Consider the following 18,116-nt stretch of genomic DNA (forward strand, 5'->3'; position numbering starts at 1 on the left):
GAGGAAGGGGGAAGAGCTACATGGGAGGGCAGTAGGAGAGAGGTATGAATAAGAAACAGATAGAGGGGCAGATGTTCACAAAGGTGTCGTGATGCAAGCTGTTGGCATGTATGCTAACCTAAAATTTTAATTAAAATGAAATGCTATGCTAAGATGAAAAAAGAGCATAATGTAGTAAAGGAAAAATTAATAAATGGGTCCTTATAAAAATTAAGAGAACTATTTTATTATGCAAAATAGCCTACTTAAGAAAAGTTAAAACCAGTTACAAAATGAAAAATAGTTATAATCTATATGTCTGACAACAGACTAGTATCTAGAAGAAGTGAAAAATTCTAAATACTCAATAGTAAAAAAACCAGATAATCCAGTTAGAAAAATTACAGAAGCAGGCACATGACTGGACATGATACGCACATAACAAGCCCAGAGGAAGAGTCTCCTGTTAATGAGCCATTAAGGAAATGTGAATTAAACTACAAGTAGCTACCACCAAAAATCATCTCAGAATGAGGGGAACAATCAGTGTGTCTTAGAATTTCTACTGCTGCGAAGAGACACCATGACCATGGCAACTCTTAAAAGGGAAACATTTAATTGTGGATGTCTTACAGATCAGTCTTATCTTCATCATGGGACAAGCAGCATGCAGGCAGACATGGTGCTGGAGAGGTAGCTGAGAGTCCTACAACTTGATTTGCAGGCAACAGGAAGTGTTCTGGGACACTGGGCATAGCTTGAACATATATATGAGAGCTCAAAGCCTGCCTCCATAGTGACACACTTCCTCCCACAAGGCCACCTCCTAATAGCGCCACTCCCTGTGAGCTTATGGGGGCCAGTTACATGCAAACCACCACAGACACCAAATGTCAACAAGGATGTAGAGAAAGTGAGGCACCCACAACACTGCTCTGAGACTGTAAATTGATAAAGCCACCCTGGGAAATTGTTAACAGTTCTGTTTTCAAATAAGTACATAAATAACCAAGCAAACAAACCAAGCATACAGATACAGTGCAGCCCAATGGTTCTATCCTCCAGCACTTACTTCACAGAAATGTAAATTTATGTTTACATAAAAACATAAAAATCATTTGCAGCGGTGTTTTTCACTTGGAAACAATCTAGATACCCTGCAGCGGGTAAATGGTTCATCAAACGATAGTGCATCCATTTGTTTATTATGGTGGAAAAGAGTTCTACAATAAGTCAATACACAGGTACAGGTGCCTGAAAGGAAAAAAAGAAGTAAATACCAGACATAAGATGGCCTTGTGGTGATGAAACCAATTGATTTCTTGACCCTGTCATTGATTACATGAATATGCATGTTATAAAATTAAATTATATATAACTAACACTCAAATACATTCGCACACTCAAATTACTTCATGCAAAACTGCAGAAATCTAAATAAATATAATCAATGCATTTTCCAGTCTTTATGTAGGATGATAATATTGTGGAATACCTAGCTATGGTTAATGATACAAGAACTTTCTATATCCTTTCTTATAACAGCATGTGAGTCTCAATTGTCTCTAAATAAAAAGTTGAGTACATAAGAAGAAAAAGAGGAAGCGAGTGCTTTTTCTGGGAGATCACAAACATTTTGAGCCATCTTATGCTTTGAACAGGGAAGTTATACAATAAAAATCAGATCATACATCAAATGTATAATTGTATAAAATTATACATCTGAATTATATTAAGAGCTATACCTCATCATTTGGCAAGACTCAAAGAAGCACATTGTGCATTAGCTCCTGCTTTGGGTTTTAACATGCATCTTTTAGACTACCCCCTGCCTTTTTTCTGGCCAAGAGGAAAATACTCTTCAGAGCTACTCTGGAGTCTCAAATGAGAAGCCTGTTAGCTTTTCAAGGCAGTTGCCTTTCAAACATTCTTCAGGCACCTGCTGGAGTCTTTGCAGCTTTACAGAAAGATTTGTGTTTTGTCTTTATAAGTTGTTTTCTAGCCACATGCAGAAAGTTCACTCTTTGACCTTTAACATGACAAAGAAACATATTTTAGTGTCTTTAAAATCTATAATAAAATGAGGAGTTTTCTCAAAGCTGGATTATCTGACTTCCCAGAACAGGGTGATCGTCGCACGTTCTCAACCGCTTCTCATAACATCCTGCCCAGGACTGACACTGTACGTGTTCAACCACCAGTGTTTAACACTCTCTTGGCTCTAAAGCCCTGCAACCTGTAATAATATGTTAAAATTGATGCATACTTATACAATAAAAAGCATTCATTTTAAGAGTAAGTTTAATGCAAGCTGGCAAATAAATTCACCTCTGCATGGACATCATCTGACACAGAACTCACTATCACTGCCAAGAAGTTTCCTAGGTCATGTTCTCCAGCTCCCAGACCAAGGAAACTATTTGTTTTCTATCACTATTGATTCTGTATGTCCTGTGAAATGAATATTCTTTTGGGTCTAGCTATCAGGTCATTTTACCTCATTCTATAAATTTGGTAGTTTGAAAGTATTAAAGAAGCTACAATGGGGGCAGTGATAGATGGCTCAGTGGTTAAAGTGTTTGCTATACAATCACCACAGCCTGAGTTTGGAACCTTGAAACCCATAAGATGCTCTTCCAGAGGAGGGTTCAATTCCTAGCACCCATATGGGAGCTTATGACTGTCTGTTACTCCAGTGCCACGGGATGTAACACCCTCAAATGGACATGCAGGCAGGCAAAACACCAATGAACGTAAAATAAAAATAGGTAATAAAATATTTTTTAAAAAAAAGAAGTTGGTTCTGGCTGGGAATGGTGACCAAGTCTCAGGAGGCAGGTGGACCTCTGTAAGTTCCAGGCCAGTCCACACTCATAGCAAGTTCCATACCAGACAGGGATACCCAATCAGACTCAGTCTAAAACATAAAAAAAAAAAAAATTTAATTTAATTTAAAAAATCTAAGCCTTGGGAGTTGGAAGTAGAAGGATCCTAGTGACCTGTTGGCCAATGAATTCCACATTTAGTAAGAGATTCTATCTCAAAACCAAGGTGGAAAGCAATTCAGGAACATATTCCACACCAATCCCCCTACTTCCACACATGCTCAAAGGTGTGTGTGCACCCACACATACCACAGACATGCACACCAAAATATTTAATAATAATAATAAACTACTCTGAACATCCATCTGTGTGCTTTTATATGTAATCACACATTCATTTCTGATAGCTACATGGGATAGGAAGACCCATTGATTATTTACTTAACTTTATAAGTAACTTCCAGAGTATTATATCTCCTCATAAGTGGCATATAGAGTTCAATTACAATCTTCCTTATTCTTTTAATTTTATTCATTCCAGTGGGTGGTATATATAATTTGGTACTACCAAGTAATGATTTTTACGTCTTACTTGTTAGCCTTCAAGTACTTTCCCAAATACTTTTTAAATTCTCTCCCTCTCCCCCCCCCCTTCTCTGATATTTGAACCTAGGGCCTCAGAAAGTACACCCTAGGTAAATGCTCCATCACTAAGCTCTATGTCTACCCACTGCTTCTCTACACAGTACTGAGTTTACACGTTCTGGATAAAGCTCTTTGTCAGGGAAATTCTTGTTAACATTACCCCCAACCCATGCTTATATTTTTATTTCATTTAAGAATACCTTTGGAGAGTGTAATTTTTAGCTTTAAAATCATACAATTTATCATTTTTTAAAAAACTTATTATTTGTTCTTTATGTCTATTGTCTGCTTTTCTTTCCTACCCTCAAATTGTGTCTATTTTCTCCTGCTTCTGTCTAGATGTGGTACAGCTTCATTTCTCATCTTTAGGATTATGATGCGTTTTAAAGCTCCTTTAGCTTAAAGAATAATAAAAAGCTAGAACTCAGCTCCCTCAGTCTCCACTAATGTTGAGTTTACTTTATTAGAGATCCATTTTGTTGAGAACCTAATAATTACCCGACAACGTAAAAACACTCTGATCAACTGATGAGCATTTCATATCTATCAGGACAAGAGCATTGACCATAAGAGCTCCTGTTCTTACCAGCGGTTCCACCGTTTGCCCTCCCACTTTTGAAATGCTCACATGTCAGCAGACTGTACAAAACAGAAGTGGCACCCCCTCACAAGCTCAAGAGCTCAAGACACCGATACACAAGTAAGTTCTCAACTCCCGCCTACTATTCTCTTTCTAATAGTCCACTATCTTGCCAATGGTTTGTTCTCTGTAATGAAATGGCCTTTAGAGATGTGAGAAGCAAGTCCATAGTGACTTAGGAAAAGTATTTTTGTGAGGTTGAAAATTTTTATGTATACATGTGAAAACACATGAATAAGCATATTAATGTTTGGCTTAAATATTTGGTTCTATTAGTTTGATAGACACATATACATGTCTATTTTCATATTTATACATACAGATATATATATATATATGTAAATAGAGAGATAGATGATAAGTAGATCGACAGATAATACATAATAAATACAAAGATAAATCAACAGAACTGGTGTCCTAAACCTAATGAAAATGAAGTTCTGAAACATCATTCACATGTCTACAATCATGATGAAGAAATTCATGAAACTGTTCTGTCTGGCTTAGTCTTTTATAAAAGAACTGCAGTCTATACAGTACAGCCTAATAATATAAAACATAATTCTATTATATTTTAAATATTTTGTTTTCACATCAGTTCAGTACAATCCCAAAATAGACTCTGCATCTACAAAGAAAAACATCACACTGTGTTTTACAGCAGGATTTTGAATTCTGGCTACATGCTAAAATAGATTTTTTTGGGGGGGGTATGGATGTGAGTGTGTGTGTGTGTGTGTGTGTGTGTGTGTGTGTGTGTGTGTGTGTTAATGGCTAGACCTTCCTCAGAACTGTTTAGTAGAAGTCTCTGAAACTTTGGAATCCCATGATTCTCCTGTTCAGACAGATGAAGAAAATTTTTCTGAATTAGCAGTCTTCAAAGTGTGGTTCATTGCTCATCAGAGGTCCCTGAGAATTTTACTGGAATGTACATTGATAAAACTTGACTTCCAATTCCCACATAATTGTAGATATAATTTTAAACAAGAACTATTATGCTTTATAAAATTGAAGTAAGTTAAGCTTGATCTAATTTTTATCTAATATAAGGCAGAGCTCTCAAATAGGATACCCTTGGCCAGAGAATAAAAGAAAACAAATATTCCCTCACCTTTAATTTTACTCAAGGGTTAGGAATAGGGAAAACAGATCATTATTTACAAATTCATTCTTCTCTGCTTAGAAATTGGATGAGAGAAGTTTCAAAACCATAGCCTTCATACAGCGAGGAAAATAACTTTTCCAACCCATGATAACAGCGTGCTAGAAATTCAGTCAAAGCAAATGGAATCAAAGGTGAGGTGATTATTATTCCTTCAGCCTTTGGGGAGTGTCTCCAGCTTGTGTTCTTGCCAGAAGCAATATCCAGCTATTTATGTTAAACGAATTAAGGCTGAAGGTGAAGGCAAGCAAGCCTCAAGAAGACCTCACTATTCAGTTCATCCAAAAATATGAAGACAAAAATAGAGAGGGGGGAAATGATCCAAAAGAAACTGAAAACATGGCTTTTAGAAGTCCAAGAGGAATGAAAGGCATAGCCCAATAATACTAAGAAGGTAAAGACAGCCTAAAAGTGAAAAAGCAGTACAGCACTGGTACAACTCAACTAAGTGCATGCCACAACATCCCAGAAGTCGGAGGCAGCAAAGTTCACAAGAAATCATCACCTGCTTGATAGTCAAAATTGAATAATTGCATTTCTTTATGAAAGCAGGAGGAAATTTACATTTTTTCTGTTTCTATCAGAATGTGCAATGCATATTGGTAGATGATATGAATAAAAAGTGAAAATGTATATTTGTTGACTGAGAGATATCACCAACAAGATCTATCTTTGAGAAATAATAAACTATGAGCCGAAAAAATATAATCACAAGTATGCTCTTTCTCTAATGGTTGATAACAACTAAACAAAGCACTAGAAACCTCTGTGGCCATGATGTAAACATGGTTAAATATGACATAAGTAGGATTAGCTATGCCAGGGTACTTTGTACTTGGTGGCAGTTAACAATAATGACATGGAACATCAGAATGTATAATTTGTTCCCAGATGTATAAAAATACATCAACCAAATAGACATTTTGTGTAAATACTTAAATACATAGAGGACATTTTGTAATAAATTCTTTAGTAGAGGAAGATGAACTGAGTTAAGAGAGAAAATATATATAATCATACATACATTCATACACCTATTCACATGCATGCACCTTAAATCCCTCTGTGTATACCTACATATATAAATTGTTTTAATTAAGTTATACATTTATGCTTAACATACCCATGAATCAAATTAGACCTCTTGAAAAAACAAATCAATATACTGTTCTAGCTTGTTGGAGTCAAAGACTTGGACGGGACTGAAGTCAGGACTTAGGAAACTCCTAGCAGAAGTGAAATCCCAGAAAGATAATTGACAGACTTGAGCCTTGCAGGACTGCTGGATAGCGGAGTGCTTTAATTAATTTGTTTGTTTGTTTTTCCTTTGAAAGGTGGTGGTTGACATTTGGAAGGGAAAAGTAATATGCATGAAGTAGGTAGTTGGAGAACAGGAGAGAGACAAAGTCAATGGGAAAGAAAGAAGGAGGGAAGGACGGGGCATAGCAAAGGACAGAATTTGGATTTCCAAACCATGAATGTGGTGAATTAGGAATATATTCATATCACACGCCTGGTATATTAATGCACACATTATCTGTCTTCTTTTTAAAATATGTATCTATTGTTATTTTTTTTTTGTGTGTGTGTGTGTGTGTGTGTGTGTGTGTGTGTGTGTGTGTGATAGAGGGGGCACTTGCCATGGCACATCGTGGAGGTCAAGACACTATTTGTGGGGTTGTTTCTCTATTTCCAGAATCCTGTACTTTTTAGGACTGGCTATCTTGCTAGCTCATATCTAGATTCTTTAAGAAAATGTATATTGAAGCCGGGTGGTGGTGGCTCACACCTTTAATCCCAGAACTCCAGAGGCATAGCCAGGTGGATCGAGGCCAGCCTGGGCTACCAAGTGAGCTCCAAGAAAGGCACAAAACTACACAGAGAAACCCTGTCTCAAAAAAACCAAACAAAAAAAAAAAAAGAAAGAAAGAAAGAAAGAAAATATATATTGAATTGGATGTGTTGGATAAAAAAATAGAATTAGGCAAATTTTTATTATAAGGCAATAATGTTCTCCTATCTCCTAAAAACGTTTGAAAATTATTGATGCTTCTTCCATTTTCTTGGACTAACAGTTACATATTTTAATATCAGTATTAGTGTCACAAGTGATCTGGTTTCTTATATTTTTTAAATAATGATTTTATATAAAATTGTCCTAATGTGTTTAATGTGAAAAAAATTAATCCAAATGCCATAGAAACTTGAAGGATGCATCTATAAGCTCTGATTGGAAGCTTTTGATTCACAAGTTCCTTTATCTGAACTCACAGTTTTATTTTTCAATCTTCAAATAATTTTATCTTAATGTAATATAGTGCTATTCAAAAATTTATTGATCAATATTCATGTTGATTTTAATAAATGTGTATACAAATTTAATTTTTAATGTATGACACAAATATAACAATATTGCTTCTGAACTGAATTGTCATTAAAATAATCAATCAAATACAAATATAGGTAAAAGTATTGTAATTAGGAAGCAAAAGTAAAATTTTCATTGAGAATTCATTTTTTATTGAAATGGTGGTGTTTCTCTTTTCCAATTAGTTCACATAGTCATGGATAATTATTATCTTTAATCTATGATGAAAGGCCAGTGGAAATTAACTGCCAAAGAAGAAAGATATTCTACCACCATTAGGAGCTGCACTCATGGTTCTATTAAATGCATCATTTACAATATACTGTGCAGTGTTTTTATACTAAACTACCTAACTCAAAGGACCATTGACTTCCAGGGTTATTTGTGCCCCAATTTGAAGATCACTATTATGGAAGATATCAGGATGACATCAAACAATGATGAATGTCCAATAGGCCACATGAGTAAGTCACTAGAAGGAGATCAGTAAGAGTGTAGCCTCAGTAGCTATCTACTAATGTGCATATGATGAATAACAGTGGATCTAAAATTGTAGGAGGCTGGCATAACCTCACACAGAACACCACAACTAACAGAAAATGAAATGATGGAAAACTGAGGCTTCCGAATGGACAGAAATATTTGAGGTAAGAACGAGTAGGACCATCTGATCTGTCATACATATCCTACATACTTGCTCACACTGAGGGAGTGATTCAAAACTCAGAGCCCTGCATGTCACTTACCACCTACCTAGTCAGAGTCTCTGAGGATAGGCTTGAAAATTGTTTATACCAATTCCGGACTTCTGGTCTTCCATGCTTTGAAAATGTTGTATTTATTTTTGAGATTATGACTATATCATTTCCCCCTTTGCTTTCCTCCCCTTAAGCCCTCCTCATTCCCTTTCTTGCTCAGTCTCATTTTCATGGCCTCTTTTCTCCTTAACTGTTGCTACACACATGTGTGTATGTGAATACATATATATATATCTTTCACACTGGACACATTTCGGATCAGAATAGCCATATTTTAAGTGTACAGCAAGCTCTCCTACTGGTGGCTCTTTGGGGTGTAAAGAAAAGAGATTCCGATAGAAAGTCCCCTCTGAAGTTCAGGTTCAAAGAAAAAAAAAAAAAAACTTGTGCAAAATATAAAATGAAGAATGCGGCACTTTAGGACACAGCCATCCAAAGCCTCAAACGCCATACTGCAAACAGGTTTAAAGGAGAGTGCAGGTCCCACCCATTGAACTGGAGTAGACTTGCTCATGTCATCAAAGGACAGGTGGCTTTCATGTTTTCCCTCTTGCTATCTGTGTGTTGCCTTTATCCCAGGGCTGATGTCTGGGCATCAGCAGCCCCAGCTGTCACACTTTGATGCAAAAGGAATCCAAAGGAGAAGAAATAGAGCATCACGACTTAGGTCTCCTCTTGGGAGAAAACTCTCTTCAGTGATGGCCTCTACAGGACTCCTTTGCTAGCTCACTGGCCTGAGCTGAGATTAATGCTGATCCTTATCCTACCAGTGTCAAGACATAACTTAGTATCTCAGAACTGGGTGATATCTAATTGGCACTCGGTATCCTGTCTCTCTCGCTGATGCAATTTAAAATTTGGATAAACTTCATGGATCTAAATTCAAGTGTCTACTTGGTGATTCTTAAATGTCTCCTATAAATGGCTGGGAAGCTTTAACTATGACATCCCAATAATATGGCTGCCTAAACAAGACTTGAACAAGGATGATATCACTATACATGCTAACATGGAATGGCTCCATTCCTAACCAAAAAACTACAGGATACCCAGGGATGAGGACACTAACTAGTTATCCAAAAGCAAGTGGTTGACCCACATGCAAGTAACACTGAATGGAATCAGCAGCTTTTATTTATATATTTATACATAGATAGATAGATAGATAGATAGATAGATAGATAGATAGATAGATAGATGGATGGATGGATGGATGGATGGATGGATGGAAAGATGAGATGAGATGAGATGAGATAGAAGATAATGCAAAACAAAGCAAAAAGTGAATAGTGATGGGAAGATCTAGAAAAAGACAATGGGACTCAGATCAACCTTCTGATAGCAGGGAGAGGAACATCCCCCGCAGCCCTGATTTCCTTCATCTTGGTTTCCATGAAACCCAAGAACCAGCGGCAGACATTGGTGAGGATAAAGGTCTCAGAAAGCATACCGACAACGCACACACAAAGGGCAGTAAAGTACTGGGAAAAAGAGTCTGGGAAGCGGAAGTCCACAAACTGCAACACCCACCTCTAAAGGCTAAGTTCTAGATTACTGCATTTGTATGTCTCACTCAAAATGAAACGACAGCAGTAAAGGCTAGATCGGTGCCTTCCAGGGGTTAGGAGGAAAAAGGGGAAGTGTAGCTACCAAAGGGAGCACAGTGGAGGTCTTCAGAACTGGTGGTAACATGGATCTACAGAAATGTTACAATGTGTGTAGATATTGTGCACGCCTAAGTTTCAAAAGCACAGTCATTGTAAAAGGCGCATGAGGGCTAGGGAGATTGCTCAGTGCTCAACGCACCCACCACACGAGCACGTGTGTACTCAAGTTTGATCTTCAGAACCCACACAAATGCTGGGTGGGTGTGGCCACCTGGCTATAATATCTCACTTGCCCAGAAGGTGAGGGGATCCCTGGAACAAACCAGACTAGCCTTATTAGTGAGCCCCTGGTGTAACTGAGAAACCTTGTTGTTTTGCTGTGAAGAGACACCATGACCACACAACTCTTATAAAGCATTTGAGGATGGCTCGCCCACAGTTTCAGAGGTTCAGTCTATTATGATCATGAAGGGGAGCACAGTGGTGTGCAGGCAGACATCTTGCTGGAGATGAGACTGCTACATCTCACAGGCAACAGGAAATCGACTGGCTGTCACACCGAGTGAAGCTTGAGGAAAAAACACCTCAAAGCCCGCCCCCACAGTGACATACTTTCAACAGAAGGCGTGGCCCAGATTAAAGGTGTGTCTTCCAGCCTCAAGGTCTGGATTAAAGGCATGTGTCTAGCCTCCTCCAACAAGACCACACTTCCTCCAACAAGGCCACACCTCCTAATAGTGCCACTCCCTATGACCTTATGGGGGTCAATTACATTCAGACTACCACACCTCGCCTCAGTAAATAAAGGAGAGAGAGAGAGAGAGAGAGAGAGAGAGAGAGAGAGAAGAGTACTGACATCAGCTTTGACCCTCTAGATGCATGAACACTCATAAACACGTGTTTCCACACATGCAAGCATGTATATAATATGCATGCATACTACCCACACAGTTAAAAAAAAAGAAAAGGAAGGAAGGAAGAAAGAGAACATAATCAGAATTGCTTAGGCACATGGATGCATGGTGGGCTATGGGGAGCAGACAGCAATTAACCAAAAATGAATCTTTCAGGAGGAAGGAAGAGAGAATGGGCATGTGGTAGACAACCAGAGATGACCACTATAAGCATGAAATAAAGTATGAATGAATGTCAGCAAACAGCTCAGACCTGCCAGCAGTCCTGCAATGGCCAAACTGCTAGATTGAATTGAGATGTACCAAAGATAATATTCCCCCCAAATATTTTTTTTTTAGTTACTTGGAGCAGAAACAAAGAAGAAATAAGCCCTCTGCTAAGGGCAGATGGGATAAGGTTAACAGATGACAGAGAGAACGTGGAACAACCTCACTGCTATTGTGCTTCTGTTAATCTGTCCAGATGACCTTAAAATGAGTGAAAATGGTGAGTCACCAAAAAAAAGGAAAATGTAATTTCATTTAATTAAACACTGTGTATATGCAATGAGCATGACATACCCTGAAATACCATCAGTTTATATCTTTGCTGTAAGATTTTCATCTTGCAGTACATATGTACTCCCTGAATAGCCTGCAATTCACACATATTATTTTTGAAATAAAGGAGAACAAATAAGTCAATTTTTAAGTGACAAAAAAAAGGTAAAGAAACCATGAAGAAATGAGAAGGTCTAAATGAAGCAGCTTTCACAGAACATGTAGAGTTTATGAGTTGCAATTAGATACACCCCCAGAGCACTGCAGGAACTTTTGGAGAATGGAAGACATGCATCCATGGCTTCAATCTTCAAAAAAGGCATAAAGTCAGATGCTGAAAAAAAATATATCAAAAGTCTATGCTTAATTATTTAAGGAACACTTTTGGAGAACACAGGAAAGACAAAGCATTAGGGTCCTAGCTTGAGCCAAGATGAGATTAGATGGTGTAAACCAAAAAAGAAGTCCTGACAGGTACACACCATTTCTTTTTGTAAATAGAATTACCAACCATGGCTGCTATGATGTCAGACATTCCATCTTCAACATCTTCTCTCTCAGTGTTCACAGAACCTCAATTTTACTTGGAAGTATATATTGGTTACTTTATAGACTCTGCATGCCTATAAACCCATCTTCACACATCCTGTGGTTAATTCACTGCTTTCCCCAGAAGTCCTGCTCAGACGAGTATCTTTTACATCACAGAAAATGGCAATTGAATCTTCGCCTTTTTCCAGTCAAGCTTCCCAAGTCATTCTTCATCCTCTTCTCTCACACAGCATGTGAAAATCCACTCGACAAATGGTTAATTTCCCTTTATCTGGCCCTTCTTTCCACGGGTATCGCTCTAACCCACTCCGGGCTTTTCTCACGCAGCTTTCTACAATAAGCCTCTGCAGGAAATCCCTGCTTCTTGTCTAGGCCACACACCTTCATCATCCTTTCAAGTCATGGCCCTCCTCTGAGAGAACCCTCCAATGACTCCTCACTTGTTCAGAATCCAAGTCTTAGCACAGCCTTCAGTTCCCCTGATGAGAGGCATGATTCTTTTCAGCCTCCCAGCATACTCTTTATCTCACAGGTTCTAGCCACAGTGGTTTTGCCTGATGGTGCCAGCAAGGCACACTGCTGCCTAAGGCCTGTGCACTAACTGTCCTCTGATGAGAGCACTTCTTCCAGATCCCTCCTATCGAGGTTGAGCATCCGTCTTGGTTTGCCTGATACACCTGTTATCCCCCAATACTAAGCACGGACCTTTAAGCATGACGGTTTAGATGCTGTTATGTGACCAGCCTACTCACGCTTCACGGCCTTGTGTCTGTCAAGTCTCCCCAGCCTCATCCCTCATGGAGGGCCCTGAACTCCTCATTGAAAGTTGTAGAATCAGGACCCAGCCTGGCACCACTATCTTCCTTCTCTACTTCTCGGTCCCTGTCCTAAGTGCTTCCCATCTCCAGCTGTGCTCCATTGCTTTATTGTCATTGTGTTTTATTTTCTATGTTCTGTCACAAAAACGTAAACTCCCCAAAGACAGGTGCTTTGAATATTTCGTGCTCAGTACCATGTCCTGTAGCTGAAAGTTTTCCTGGCCGCGGTCAGGACGAATGTCTCTCACCTGCCAGTCCTGCAGCCACTTGGACCCAAGTGAACACACACAGGCTAATATTATTTTGAAACTATGGCCATGGTAGGCTTCTTGTTATCCAGTTCTTGTTTCTTAAAGTAACCCATTTCTATAAATCTATATTTTGCCACGTGGCTTGTGGCTTACGGGTACCTTTACATCTTGTTTCTTCTTCTGGCAGCTAGCCGCCTCGCCTCTGCTCTGTCTTCTACCTTCCTCTCTCTCTCTTTAGAATGTCCCTCCTAACATTATTCTGCTTCACCATTGGCCAAACAGCTTTATTTATCAACCAATCAGAGCAACATATTTTCACAGCATACAGAAAGACATTCCCCCATCAGTGTCCCAGCACCTGGAGCAGTACCTACCATGAAGAAGTCCTTCTCTGCAATCCCCAGCAATCACTGTGGTTAGAATCCTGGTCCTTTCCCAAATGAATAGAAGAGGAGTGAAATAGTCCTCAAAATAAGCTACGTTCTCCTAAAATAAATGGTGCTAAGAAAAAAGAGGAAAAAAATTACCAACCATACATATTTCATTTATGCGTGTGTGTGTGTGTGTGTGTGTGTGTGTGTGTGTGTGTGTGTACACATATATATATATGTTTTATATATATAAAAAACACTGAAAACACTGCAGAAGCCGGGCAGTGGTGGCACACGCCTTTAATCCCAGCACTCGGGAGGCAGAGGCAGGCGAATCTCTGTGAGTTCAAGGCCAGCCTGGTCTACAAAATGAGTTCCAGGAAAGGCGAAAAGTTATACAGAGAAACTCTATCTCAAAAAACAAACAAACAAAAGAAAACACAGCAGAATGCTGAATTTACTGAAAACGTTTGTCTACCCAAATACATTGTTCAATGTAAGTGTGTGTTTTTCCACACATTGAGGCTCTGATTCCACATTTTGATAAGCTCTTTGCAATTTTCCTACCCAGTAACTGATTTACTTTGCTTTAATAAGACATATAACTAAAATACTATACATCCCTTAACCATAACTGCTGTTTTCCTCTCTTTTGCTATGTGAAATAACGGTATATATCTTCCCTTTACCTCTGGTGAATGTTAGGATGTGGCAGCTGTATTTGTTTTTCATGATGCAAGTGAATGATAACACCTCACAGGCTGATTTATCCCCTTCTTTCTATCCACAGTGATGTCACTACACTACTTCAGCTTGAAAATATGAATACTGAGACAACGGTATTAACTTTAACTCCAGAGAACGCTCTGCCCCATCAACCAACAATTTTACTCAAAAGATAAAAAAAAAAAAAGACAGAAAAATAAATATTTCTCAGAGCCATCAAAGCCAAATAAACAAACTGTAATTCCTGAACACAACAACAGGTGTGGAGACTGCAAAATGATTGCTTTTGGTTAAGGTACAAGACACAGTCACTCTCAAGAAATTAAAGTCAGTTAAAGTAAGAATAACACAAAAATTTTTTCACCAGCATTTGAAAATTTGGATAACTTACATAAGGAAAACAAACTGAACTAAAATGTTTTGGGTGGTAGATAATAGAATGTTTGGAGGTGGTGTTTTGTTTTGTTTTGTTTTGTTTTGTTTTGTTTTGTTGGAGTTTCACTTTAAAGGGACCTAGAAGATTTTTATCTCCATTTAGAAAATCATGCATGCTAGGCCTGAAGCAGTTATTTATGCTGTGACATAACATGTTTTTGACGCAGAAAATTCTTGTCAAAATGCTAGATACAAAGGCAGCTATTCTGAAGGTTTTAAGGAGAATGGGGAATACCTGGCTGTTGTCAGTCAATAACGTATCTGACATAAATAGTGATTGAAAACTGACAGCTACATGATGTGATTTAGAAGCCTCAAGCTCCAACAAATGAAAAGGTGAGAAGTATCAATTTTGCATTTAATAGTAATTTTTATGTAATGTAATTTAACTTCTATTCATTGCAACAAACCTTATAGCAATTATATTAGTAATTAGTGAGTCATGGCATAAATAACACCTTTAATTGAGTACTTATTTTTTTAGGATAGCTGCAATTGTGCCTCTAAATTGGGTTCGATTTGGCACTATAGAAAACTAAATTTACTCTTCCATCTTCTGTCTTTTTTTTTTTTTTGAGAAATTGTGTATTTTAAACATACAAAGATAAAAGGGAAAACATGAGATAATTGATGATGGAGAATTTTAGCTGGTCATGGCCCATGGAAATGATGAACCCTAATTTTGGAAGGTGTGACTTTCCTGAAACCACAAATAAAGACAGTATACATTCATAAAAATAGTGAGAAACATCTGTTCTAAGCAGCCCTGAGAAAAATCAAGGCATGACAAAATAGTTTTTCAGGAGACTCCCCTTGACTTGATACTTAACACTTTCTTATTTGTACAAATCAACTTTCTGACTCTACTGCAAATTACAGTCTTTGCCACTCCAAGTTTGTTTCTGCAGGTTGAAATCTGTGGTGGAATCAGTAAGGATGGTTTCCTGCATCTGTATAATTGACCCCTGACCTCAAAGCATCTCCAGAGCCAACATTTTAAGTTGATCAAGTAATTGTAAGCCTGTGACTTCATGCCAAGGTTTGTTTTATTTTTTTTAAATCTTCATATCAGAGATAAGCTAAAAATATCATCTTTTCAATTGGGCTAGCCTTCCACAAGCAAAACACAAGCTCAGATCACCATGCATTGTTTTGTATTTATTTGAATGCCTTATTACTTGTTTTCTATTTTTTTTTGTATTTTTGCCATCTATTATAAGAATAGACAATATGCTCTTCAATCTTTGATTCTGAGTTCCTATTTTTCCTAGCATCTTTCCTAAACCTCTGAGTTTGGAGTGGCCATCTGAGGGTGATAGCCAACAGAAAGCAAGGGAACAATGAATGTCACTTCCTGACTTGGTCCACAAGAAATCTTTTCTTTTTTAACTCCCACCCTAATTTTGCATCTGCTGCTGGCATGGAGAAGTCTCTGAGGTCCTAAAGTAAGTAGAAGAAGGATATACAAGGATCTAGTTGAGTCCATGAATGGATATGTAAATGATGCCCAGATTCTATGGGTATGAGATTTGAGATCTCTACACTCCAGCAGCCAGAGTTTACTTCCATAATACACATTCCCTGATCCTAATCTAGTTTGATAGTGTCAAGAATAAAATTGGTTAAAGTAAGGAAAACTTTCGTGTAAAAAATCCTAAATTAGAATGGAGAGATGGCTCCATGCTTAAAATGATTTCAGAACATGCAGCAAACATGAGGATCTAATTGGCTCCCTAGAACCCATGTAAGGGCCCAGGTGAGTAGTGGAATGCCTGTGATTCCAATGCTAGGGAGGCAGAGACAAGGAATGCTCAGAGCAAGCTGGTTAACTAGACTAGCCTGTCAGTGATTTATGGGTTCAATAAAAAGACTCTGCCTTGATGAAAAAGGTAGAGAGTCATCAAGGAAAAATCCTACCTCAACCTCGGGCCTCTTCAAGCATGTGCACAGATACACACACACATACACACACACACACACACACAGACACACACACACACACACACACACACATCCATGCACATGGCACACCAATATAGATGAAAAAGAAAAATTATGAATTGCAATATTGGAGACCTCCAAATGAAAGTGATGAGGATCTCACAGGTCTATGGTTTATAAAGCAGAAATGAGGATATCTGTTTTTGCAATGATTAACTATTGCAGTAGGGGATTGGTTAAAAGTGATTGTCTTCAGCCATTTCAGGGAAGTAGCTTAAACTTTATGATTGTTTTCTTTGTGATTCTGAGAGGCATTTGTAAGAAATCACCTAAAATCACTTAGATTCCACTTACTCAGCCGTGAAGATGAGCCAAATTGTGTTCTCTGCAAGAAAATGGATACAATTGGAGATTATCATATTAAGCAAAATAAGTCCTACTTAGAAATACAAATATTGCATGTTTTCTCTTACTTCCAGAGCCTAGATTTTTCCTAAAATTATGTATGTGGCATAAAAGAAGACATTAAATATTCTAGGGGACTGGGGGCTCTAAAGGGAGGAGAGAGAGGGTTAATAAAGGAAAGTGGGTGGAAGAGACGAAGGCAATCAACATCCATTGCATACTTGTATGTAAATGCCCTCTGAGACCCAGTACTATATACAATGAATACCCACCAAAAATAAAAAACTAAAAAATAAAAACCCTGCATTCCAAACAACCCTAGGTTATTTTCCATTATGTGAACTAGCTAGTTTTGTCTGCTTGGAAAATTCTCATAACTTGTCTTTGTTTTATGTCTTTATTTTATATTTCATATGATCTTATAAGGATCACCAGGGATTTAAAAATGACAGTTTGAATGATTGTTCAGGAGGCCTTGCCTAACTTCTTCCTACAACTAGGATGAGAACATACCTGCTGATGCTCTGTGCCTCCCACGGTGGCATTCTCTCTTTCCCTTGACTGTAACAAAACATCTGAAGATCTAATTAAAATTTCAAAAGATTCCAGGGTATGTCAGCACAGCCAAGTTATGGCAAGTACCTCATGGTAGGAAGCTTCCCAACAGCAGGCCCTCAAAGAAGGGAGAAATCATAGCTCATCACAAGGAGTCAGAAAATGTTCCAAATGTCAGGATTAGGCTCATGCTTCTGGCAACTCATTTCCACAGGGTGTCAATGCCACTCTCCAAATGGCACTGGGACTTCTCACCAGGACCCACCTCTTAAAAGTCTCACTTCTCTGTAGGTCTCCCCAACATGATCTTGATGCCCTTGCTCATAGGATCCCTCTTCTCTCTCTTCAACTGGACTCCTGGAGCTCAGCCAGAGGCCTTACCTTCTTGTAGGAGGGAATGGGGAGGGGGCTCTGGGGGGTAGGCTGGAGGGTGGGAGGAGGGAAGAGGGGGATCTGTGATAGGTATGTAAAATGAATTTTTAAAATGTCTTAATTTAAAAAATTGCACTATCAAAAAATGTCTCACTTCTGGACTGCTGGTGGTGGTAGTGCATGCCTTTAATCCCAGCTCTTGGGAGGCAGAAGCCCAGGGCTCTCTATCTCTGTGATTTTGAGGCCAGCCTG

At 38.4% G+C, this 18,116-nt stretch overlaps 1 long non-coding RNA gene across 2 annotated transcripts in view; it reads left to right on the plus strand.

Moving 5' to 3' along the window:
• Window positions 1–15,096, plus strand: part of LOC118570892 — a 41,060-nt gene extending 25,964 nt beyond the window's left edge. Inside the window, exons 2-5 of one of the 2 annotated variants that reach the window (XR_004943266.1) lie at window positions 4,000–4,149; window positions 8,176–8,266; window positions 11,238–11,385; window positions 14,221–15,096. This is a non-coding gene — a long non-coding RNA (uncharacterized LOC118570892). The remainder of the gene's footprint in view (window positions 1–3,999; window positions 4,150–8,175; window positions 8,267–11,237; window positions 11,386–14,220) is intronic. The other variant, XR_004943267.1, reaches the window with a different exon arrangement.
• The last annotated feature ends 3,020 nt before the right edge of the window (window positions 15,097–18,116 follow it).

Source organism: Onychomys torridus, chromosome 20, assembly GCF_903995425.1.
Source record: "Onychomys torridus chromosome 20, mOncTor1.1, whole genome shotgun sequence".
NCBI classification, from domain to species: Eukaryota; Metazoa; Chordata; class Mammalia; order Rodentia; family Cricetidae; genus Onychomys; species Onychomys torridus.